Raw genomic sequence first — 7,484 nt, forward strand, 5'->3', positions numbered from 1 at the left:
GACCCCGAACGGCGGATCACTTGGCTCGTGGATCGATGAAGACCGCAGCTATCTGCGCGTCGTCGTGTAATCCGCAGGTTATACGAACATCGACCAGTCGAACGCACATTGCGGCCTCGGTGACCCGCGGGTCCGGGCCACGCCTGTCTGAGGGTCCGTATACCGGATACTCGGCCAGACCGATGCGCCGCCGGCAGGCGTCCGACGGGAGACCGTCGGCCGCTCCGGCTGCGCGAGATTGGCGGTTCGACCGGGGAACGACGCCCCGCCGTCTGCCTCGCGGCGACGGCGACGGCGCCCGCCTCCGGTCGTCCGCCCAAGTTGTGACGGCAAACAGTCACGGGTTCTCGCCGCCGTAAAACGGCACGTCCCCGTCCGCCCGCCGCGCGAGAGCGCGGCAGGGTCGGCTGAGAGTCCTAGAGACACCTCTCCGGCTTCCGAGAAGCGGACGCGGACGGTCGCCGTACGGACGGAGCGCGGACCGCAGGCTGCCGTGTTAAGAAAAAAAACACAAACACACCGATACGTTCCGACCTCAGATCAGGCGGGACTACCCGCCGGATTTAAGCATATTAATAAGCGGAGGAAAAGAAAACAACCGTGATTCCCCCAGTAGCGGCGAGCGAACAGGGAAAAGCCCATCGCCGAATCCCGCCGCGCACTTTTGTGTCGCGGCACGTATGGGAGTTGTGGCGTACGGGCCGGCCCTCGTTGCCGGGGCGCACGTGACGGTCCAAGTCTCCTTGAACGGGGCCATGGCCCGCAGATGGTGCCAGGCCAGTAGAGGCCGTCACAGCGTTTCCGGGATCGGACCGCGCCTTCGAGTCGGGTTGCTTGAGAGTGCAGCCCGAAAGCGGGTGGTAAACTCCATCTAAGGCTAAATACGGCCACGAGACCGATAGTGGACAAGTACCGTGAGGGAAAGTTGAAAAGAACTTTGAAGAGAGAGTTCATAAGAAACGTGAAACCGTTCGGGTGTAAACGGACAGAGCCCGCGAGTCCCCGCCGGGCGAATTCACGGTCGGTCTAACCGCCGGCCGGATCTTTCGCTCGGTTAGCGGACGTCGCGACTCCGTTGGGCGCCGGCCGAAGGGCCCGGGTGGCGGTTCGTCGCGGCGGTCGCGTCTCGGCGTGACCGTTCGCGCCGAACCCCGGTGCTCCTGGTCGGCTCGCCCGACGGCAAGAACCGTCGACGCGGCCCCCGTCGCAGGCGGGGTCCCGTCGGTCGGCGACGAGTTTCGGGCTACTTTCCGACCCGTCTTGAAACACGGACCAAGGAGTCTAACCGTGTGCGCGAGTCAACGGTGATCTTATGAAAAACCACGTTTGGCGCAATGAAAGTGAACCGTTTACGGTGCGGACGATGGCCTAGCGACCGAACCCACCGGCGTTCAAAGTCGCGCTGGTCCGCAGTCCGGGGGCGTCTCCGCCAGGTCGGCTTCGGCCGTCCGGGGGCGCACCCTTAGCGCACACGTTGGTACCCGAAAGATGGTGAACTATGCCTGGCCAGGATGAAGTCAGGGGAAACCCTGATGGAGGTCCGCAGCGATTCTGACGTGCAAATCGATCGTCTGAGCTGGGTATAGGGGCGAAAGACTATCGAACCATCTAGTAGCTGGTTCCATCCGAAGTTTCCCTCAGGATAGCTGGCGCCGATGTGTCCCGCCCGTTCGCGGGCGTACGGACGCCGGTGGGACTCCGCGCTGTACGGCGCGGTAACAACACGCTCGTAACACGGAGGATGTCTCATACGGTAAAGCGAATGATTAGAGGACATTGGGGCCGAAACGACCCTCAACCTATTCTCAAACTATAAATGGGTGAGATCGCCGGCTTTACCTGGTACACCGCGTGAACCGCGTGCGAAGCCGGCGACGGAACCCTAGGCGCTTAGTGGGCCATTTTGGTAAGCAGAACTGGCGCTGCGGGATGAACCGAACGCCGAGTTAAGGCGCCGAAATCGACGCGTATTCAGAGACCATGAAAGGCGTTGGTTGCTGATGACAGCAGGACGGTGGCCATGGAAGTCGGAATCCGCTAAGGAGTGTGTAACAACTCACCTGCCGAAGCAACTAGCTCTGAAAATGGATGGCGCTGAGAGCGTCGTGCCTATACTCGGCCGTCGGCGGCATAGTGGGGCCGGTCGTCGCTCGCGGCGGCCGGTCCCGGCAAGCCCCGACGAGTAGGATGGCGCGGCGGTGTGCGTCGAAGGGCAGGTCGCGAGACCGCCTGGAGCCGCCGTCGGTGCAGATCTTGGTGGTAGTAGCAAATACTCGAGAGGGGCCCTCGGGGGCTGCCGTGTGTGGAGAAGGGTTTCTTGTGAACAGCCGTTGTCCAAGAGTCAGTCGATCCTAAGCCCGGGGAGAGATCCTCGTACCACGGGCGAAGGCGTTTTCGAATCGCCCATGGGGGCGAGAGGGAATCCGGTCCGTATTCCGGAACCCGACGCGGAACCGCTCCCTAGTGTTCGGGGCTCTTTTGTCTCGTCCGGGCGACCGGAATGAACTCGAAGAAGCCGCCGGGGGGTCCGGGAAGAGTTCTCTTTTCTCTGTGAGCGTTGTACGTCCCTGGAATCCTCTAGCCGGGCGATAGGGACGCGAGCGCGAAGAGCACCGCTCGTTGCGGCGGTGTCCGTGACCCCCACGCGGACCTTGAAAATTCGAGAGAGGGCCACGCGGAGTCTTCGCGTCGGTTCGTACCGATATCCGCAGCAGGTCTCCGAGGTGAGCAGCCTCTAGCCGCATAGAATAATGTAGGTAAGGGAAGTCGGCAAAACCGATCCGTAACTTCGGGATAAGGATTGGCTCTGAGGAGCGTGGCGGATCGGGTTCGGGTCGTCGTAGAAGCGTAGGCGGTGCTGGCGACACCCCGGCCGTCGCCCGTGCGCCCGGTCTCCGGACCGGGAGCCTCGAGGCGGTCGCGGGCTCGTCGCCGTCCGCCGACCGTGGAACCACCGAGCTTCGGTCGCTGGCCGCGTCGCGGCCGGCCGTCCGCTCCGGTGTCGGTTCGCCGTCACCGGGCGGTCCGGCCGCCGCGCCGTCGGCCGCGTAGCCGGATCGACCGCCATGTAACGGTCAACTCAGAACTGGCACGGACCAGGGGAATCCGACTGTCTAATTAAAACAAAGCATCGCGATGGCCCGGGACGGGTGTTGACGCGATGTGATTTCTGCCCAGTGCTCTGAATGTCAACGTGAAGAAATTCAAGCAAGCGCGGGTAAACGGCAGGAGTAACTATGACTCTTTTGCCGGCGTCTCAATCTGCTACCGCGGGGTATATGCGCTGTCCGCGGTGCCTTCGGGCGCAGGGTTACGACCCAACAGAGATTGTTTCGCTTATTGGTGATTGTTCACGCTCTTGTACCTCACGAGTGTCGGTCGGTCGGCTCCGCGGGCGTGGTTGCCTCGAGCCGGGTCATGGACCCGGCCCGTCGGTGTTTCTCGCCCCGGGACTGGACGCCGTCATACGGACAAGATGGTAGGGCGGGGTTGACCCTCACCGGTCGGCGCGTATTAATCGCGCCTCTCGGCGAGATGTCTCCCCGTCACTTGGATTTCCGTTTTGCGGCGGCTTGGACGCGGCTCGGGACCTGAAGGCGCTCGCCTCCGTACTGCCTGGTTTTCAGGTGGCGGTGGGTGTCAGCTGGTCTCGTGTCCCCGTGCTCGCGCAGGCGCTCTAATCGTCTTGTCTACGTGAGGCCAGAGTCGGGCTGTCGGCGGCGACGTGGGCCGGCTACCGTCCTGTGTGTGACACGAGAGTGTCCCTCACAGGTTGCGTCCTACCCCACGCTCGGTGTTGAACGTCCGGACTCAAGGGCTGGCTCGGTCGGCGATGCAAGGGTCAGAATTACTTCACGGCCCACTCTTCATTGAAGGGTGAGTTGATGGCAAAATCGATCCTCACTTCCGGACTCATGAATGTGGTATTAATTCGTCTAAGTGCCGGTCGGATACTGACCACTTAAGTGGTTTGCTAACGAGGCAATCGTCGGTGGGGCGCATCGCCGGGTGATCTTGGCAGGTCGTTCGGTGTATCGCCTTACTGTGATTTTGGTAGTTACAGCCCGGCATGGCCCGGGGACTCACCACAGAGTCCTCGCTAAATGTCGGGAGTGGCCGCGCGTCGTTCGCGCGTGCGTTGGTGCTGGTTAGCCCCGCGGGTGTCATTTCACCGTCCGCGGTGCCGTAATCGGGTGCAGGGCTTCGGCCCAATCAGAAGGGTATTGTCTGGAGGCGTACCGCGTGGGTTAAAACCGTCCGCGGTGCCGAGAGGCAGGAGGGTGTTACACCTTAAACGTACAATAGCAATACCTTGTTAACCATCACCATCGCGCGTGCGCTTGTCGGGCGACCGCATCGGACTCATGTGGAGTCCGGCTGTCTCTTCCGTGATCAACTCGGCGGGGGTACATGAAACACGCCCTTTCGTCCGAGGTATCTCGCGTAATAGTCGGGTAACCCCCCGACCAGTCCCAGGTCGGCCTCTGAGCAGCGAGGCCGGTGCGCCGGTACAGACCGGGATGAATCCTCGGGTCCGCGGCGCCGCCAAGCGTCACGGGCTCTTTTACCAACACATTGAATAATAATAATTTTATGCCTCGGATAGCTACCGCATCCCAAACAGCGGGCGGTAGCAACCGTGTTGGTGCGGACGTAGTCGGGACTGTCACCTCGGCCACATCCGCGTACAAGTGTCGTTTTTGTACAAAAAGTTTTGCCACCAAGATTGGTGTCGGTGTCCACGTTAGCAGTGCCCACGTGCAAAATGCCAATGACCAGATTGACGTGGCCAGGAGCAAAGCTCGTTGGCCCGTCGAGGAACAAAGATTGTTCGCAGCGCTCGAGGCAGAACTCGTGTTCAATAACATTCCACCCGGCCAGATTAACGGCCAGCTTTATGAAAAGCATCGGGGCCGCACCCATGAGTCTATTAAGGGGCGGCGAAAGACCCTTAAGCACCGCGAAATGGTGGCGACTCATCTCGCCTGTCTTAAGGGGGTCCCGAATGTACCGATTACTGATACGGTACCGGTGGAATCGAACTCGAGTGATGCGCGACCGCTGCCCACGGATGATGATGGCAGTGCGGCAGTTAATGACCGATCGACAACAGTAGATCGATTGAGTCCAGCCCTTGAGGCTGGGCAAAAGGCGGTTGACCTCCTATCAACCGTGTCCGGTCATGGAGCAGACAAACTCCTATTAGCTGCAAGACGCCTAGTTGAGCAATCTTTGGACCCGTGCCACGCAATAGCGGCGTGGTACATAGATTATAACTGCAAAAATTCCCGTAAGAAAACGAAAAAGGGAAGGCGACCGGGCACCATTCCCGGCGCCGGCATATGCGCTGGTCGCAGGCCGAATAAGAAAGCGTTGAAAACAGCCTGTTACAGACGGAACGTCACCGAATGGCGTAAAAATGCATCTAGCGTTGCTGAGCGTGTACTTACGGGTGTAGACCAGGGGGCTCTAATGCCCCCTGCGTCAGAGATGACCAAATACTGGGTTCCCATTATTGAGGGTAATTTTGAATCTCGTCCCCAGACCCCGGCCGTATCTTTTGACACACACGGCACACCGCAGAACGCAACGGTATTTGATGTAATTACGCCCGAGGAAGTGTCTGAGTGCCTTCCCAGCAAAACAACTGCTCCCGGGCCGGACGGGTTTCCGGCCCGTCTGTGGCGACGTCTCCCCTGTAACTTGACAGCCGGCTTGTTCAACCTGTTTGTCGCCTACGGTTCTTTGCCTCCTATCTTGGTGAAGTCCCGTACCGTCTTCGTGGCGAAGAAAGGAGACCCCCAGTGTCCTGGTAGTTATCGGCCGATCTCGATCGCGTCCGTTGCTATCAGGCACTTCCATCGTATCCTTGCTCGACGCCTGGAAAAGTTGTCTCTGGTGGATGAGCGACAACGCGCATTCAGAAGGGCCGACGGTGTGGCGGAAAATCTTTTCCTCCTGCAGTCGGTCTTGACGGATGCCCGTTCGTCGTGTAAGGGCTTGTGTCTAGCGTCCCTCGATTTATCGAAGGCGTTTGACACGGTGTCCCACGACTCCATTGCGTCCGCGATGCGTCGCGTTGGCTTAGACCAGCGCTTCGTAGACTACATTCGCGGAACGTACCAGCATTCAGAGACATTTCTTCAGGTCGGCGGGCAGGCTACGCGGGGGCTCTTCCCACGGAGTGGCGTCAGGCAGGGGGACCCTTTGTCCCCGCTTTTATTTAATCTGGTGGTAGACGGTGGTCTCCAAGAAATACCAGAAGCAGTTGGCTACACTCTGGGTGATACTGTGGTGAACGCAATTGCCTTTGCGGACGACGTAATCTTGTTGGCGGAAACGCCTGATGGACTACGAAGAGCATGCGAGGCGTTCACGGACCGATTGAGTGTAGCGGGTCTAATGGCAAATCCGCAGAAGTGTGCGACTCTTACCCTGGTGCCGTCCGGACGGGACCGTAAGGTTAAGACTGTTGACGAGGTCTATACCCTTAGTGGTATCGACCTCCCAACGCTTAACGTTACCTCCCTATGGCGGTATCTGGGCGTAGGTTTCGCAGGAAGTAGAATCGATGCCTTCGACTCCGCGGCGTACGTAACAGCGCTTAATCGGATCTCTACGGAACCGATGAAAGCGCAAATGCGACTTTGTATCGCTAGAGACTACCTCATACCGAAGTTCGTTCACGGACTGACGTTCTCGGTGGTCTCGGTACGTAAGTTACGCAGTCTCGCTCACGAGACGCGCCGCGCAGTCAGGCGTTGGTTGGACCTTCCCACTTCGTGCCCGAACGCGTACATTCACTCGCCAACATCGGCGGGTGGCTTGGGTATTCCTGACTTTGTCCTTTTCGTACCTCGTAACCGTGTAAACCGTCTTGTAAGACTTGAGAACTCGTCGCTCGCCGCCGTCCGCGAAGCGTTCCGGCTTCATGGCCGTACCGCTTTGGCGTCCGCGCGTCGATCGACCGAGGGTCACCGTCTCAAGCTTAGTCATGCGCAGCAACTTCATGCGTCAGTTGATGGCTCTGAATTGAAAGCTTGTTCAAGTGAGTCGGCATCCGTTGCGTGGTTGAGACGTCCTGACGGCATCCCGTCGTCGGACTTCAAAAACTACGCTCGGATTCGTATCAATGCGTTGCCGACTCGCAAGCGGGTAAACCGTGGGCGCAACGGTCTGGCTCATTGCCGGGCCTGTTTCGCCCCGGCGGAGACGCTTGCCCACGTAGTACAGAGCTGTCCTCGGACGCATGATGGTCGCATCTTGCGACATGACTGCGTTGCTAAACGCATCGCGGGCGGTTTACATGACAAGGGTTACGAAATAGAAAGGGAATACCTCTATAAGCTGCATAACGGAAATTTAAAGCCAGACATCGTAGCTACCATTAGCGACGAGACGAGAGGCCGTATTTCCGTGATATGCGATGTGCAAGTCGTTTCGGGCATAGGAACCGCACTCTGGCACGCTAACAAGGTCGAGAA

General features: G+C 59.4%; 2 pseudogenes; both read left to right on the forward strand.

The window, feature by feature from the left end:
* Window positions 1-157, forward strand: LOC132928103 (5.8S ribosomal RNA; annotated as a pseudogene).
* A 373-nt stretch (window positions 158-530) lies between these two features.
* The window catches only part of LOC132928080 (large subunit ribosomal RNA), an 8,944-nt pseudogene continuing 1,990 nt past the window's right edge, over window positions 531-7,484 (forward strand).

The sequence above is a fragment of the Rhopalosiphum padi genome, chromosome 3 (assembly GCF_020882245.1).
Source record: "Rhopalosiphum padi isolate XX-2018 chromosome 3, ASM2088224v1, whole genome shotgun sequence".
Taxonomy (NCBI): Eukaryota; Metazoa; Arthropoda; class Insecta; order Hemiptera; family Aphididae; genus Rhopalosiphum; species Rhopalosiphum padi.